This window comes from Dermacentor andersoni, chromosome 6 (assembly GCF_023375885.2).
Source record: "Dermacentor andersoni chromosome 6, qqDerAnde1_hic_scaffold, whole genome shotgun sequence".
Taxonomy (NCBI): domain Eukaryota; kingdom Metazoa; phylum Arthropoda; class Arachnida; order Ixodida; family Ixodidae; genus Dermacentor; species Dermacentor andersoni.
Genome location: NC_092819.1, coordinates 103,120,358 through 103,122,632, shown reverse-complemented (window position 1 = coordinate 103,122,632; position 2,275 = coordinate 103,120,358). Strand labels below are relative to the sequence as shown.

At 48.4% G+C, this 2,275-nt stretch overlaps 1 pseudogene; it reads right to left on the bottom strand.

The window, feature by feature from the left end:
- Positions 1-354: 354 nt before the first annotated feature.
- On the bottom strand, positions 355-2,011 carry LOC126523030 (uncharacterized; annotated as a pseudogene).
- Positions 2,012-2,275: the final 264 nt, after the last annotated feature.

Genomic DNA, 2,275 nt, shown 5'->3' with positions numbered 1-2,275 from the left:
TCTTTACTACCAACAAAGGCAGCTTTGCCTTCCGGCCCGTGAATTCTACCAAGACGGTTGCTCGACCCAGCAGCGGTAACGCCTTCTTTGACCAGGTTACGAGAGTTGTTCCAGAATCTGGGGAGGCATTTCACCCCGATTTTCCTCGATTACTCGAAATGTACCTTCACTCACAATTGAGCACGAGGCTCTGGAATCAACCTCCATCGGGACTTCTTGCCCTTGTATCTGTACTTCAACCATAAACTTATATGCTTGCTCATTCACTTCGCAGAGGGAAAACAATGCACTCATTTCGTACACGCTCTTGCTCTTTTCCAACTTTCCTCTTTTGCTCAGGTGTCGTCTTCCGGGCCGCTCTACTTTCGTCTTTTGAACGACAAGCCTTCGCTATATGTCCAACCCTTTTGCATTTGAAGCATGGTGTTTTTCTAAAACTGTATAAATCGGAGCGTGCTTACCGTTGCAACGGTAGCAACTGGATCCCTCTGCCTCTTGCTTCGTGCTGGTTGCTTGTATCATGCCCTGGCGGTCCTTTGTCTCGTCTCGGCCTTGCATGCGTATGTCTCGCTGTTGCTTGGCTGTCGCTTCTGCGGTCGCGGCCGTGTCGTACGCAACGTTGAACGTACGGTCGTGTTCTGCGAGAAGTCGCTATTGAACTGCTTCGTTCTGGAGGCCGCATACGAAACGATCTCGCATACTTATGTCCAACGGGAGCTGCTCGTCGCAAAAACTGCAGTCTTCGGCTAGCTTCCGAAGCGCCGTGACGTAGTCCGCAACTGATTCCTCGGCAGCCTGATTCCTCTTGTAGAACAAAAACCTTGCATACAGCTCTGAAGGCCTTGGATGCAGGTGCTTGCGAAACGCCGTCTTAATTTCGTCGTAGGTTGCTGCTGTCGGTCTCGCTGGTTTCACCAGAGTTACGATGAGCCCGTACGCTTCTTCGCCGCAACAACTCAGCAGGACGGCTCTTTTCTGTTCTTTCGCTATCTTGTTCGCTTCGCAGAACATTTCGAGCCTCTCGACGTATTCGTCCCATGACGCGTTTGTGCCCAGACGATACTCGCCGATCCTGCCGACGGCCATCGCCGTCGCTTCCTCGTCGCCAACTGTAGCGTATCAGCCGGACGCCAGGGTGGAACAGACAACGTTTATTGATGCAGTGCCCTTTTATAGGGTGATGAACATGTGATCTACCGACTGCTGCTTGCGTGGCTGATAAGTGATACTCATGAAAATGCAGTGTCAGTGTGACATGCGATATCAGTATACAACAGTTCTAGTACTAAGTTATACGGTGACTTGAAGCAATTATTTTATAAAAGTGACAATGTACCGATCGTTTGCGTTGAAGCCAGTTATTTAGATTTCGCAGTCGTTCCGTTTTGTATTTACTTTCTTTCTTTCTTTCTTTCTTTCTTTCTTTCTTTCTTTCTTTCTTTCTTTCTTTCTTTCTTTCTTTCTTTCTTTCTTTCTTTCTCTCTTTCTTGCTTTCATTCTTTCTTGTGATAGGAAGTCATTCTTCGCATTTGTAAAATATGCACTGGCTCGTGAAGCCTATTGTCTGACGCTTCTCATGTGTCATAAGTGCCTCCGAGGCAAGGAAATCATCGCTTTAAAAAAAAATAAGAGAGTAAATGCCGCTAAAATGTCTTTTGAATGTTCAGTTTCTTCAATACTCACCATATAGAGCAGCCGTTCATTGTTGCTCTCAAATTTTCCGTTTCAACGTCTCTGAATGCAAGCGTTCGCTTGCGGAGAGAATATCGAGCTATCCTCGTTTTCAACGCTCACACATCGTGTGCTGTCACGCGACTCGTTCTAAAATAATCTTTACCGTCTAGCTGAAATTCAAACGCTCCACAGATGCACGGCAGTCGCCCAGCCGAAAGGGAAAACAACGACGAAATATGAATAAAAGCAAGCGAGGCGAGCAATGAAACTGTTCTAAGTGAAACGTGGTCCAACACGGCTGCCATCCAAATGCAGAATGGCGACCGGAAAGACGATACGGGACGTTCTCGCCGTGACACGCTCGAAAGGGGAGAACCTCCGCTCGAGTAACGCAGGAGGAAGCTGCGAACGCTGTAGAAACGTGACCTCTGATTTCTGGACGGCGACGTCGGTGACAGCTGCGCTGACAGGCGACGTGCGCGGGCTTGGAGCTACGGCTTCGAATTCCACTCATGGCCAGGAGCTCCTGTCGCTCAATCTGGCAGTGTAATAGCGACGTTCGCGTCGGAGTCCGGTCACAAATTGTTGCAAAAAAAAAAAG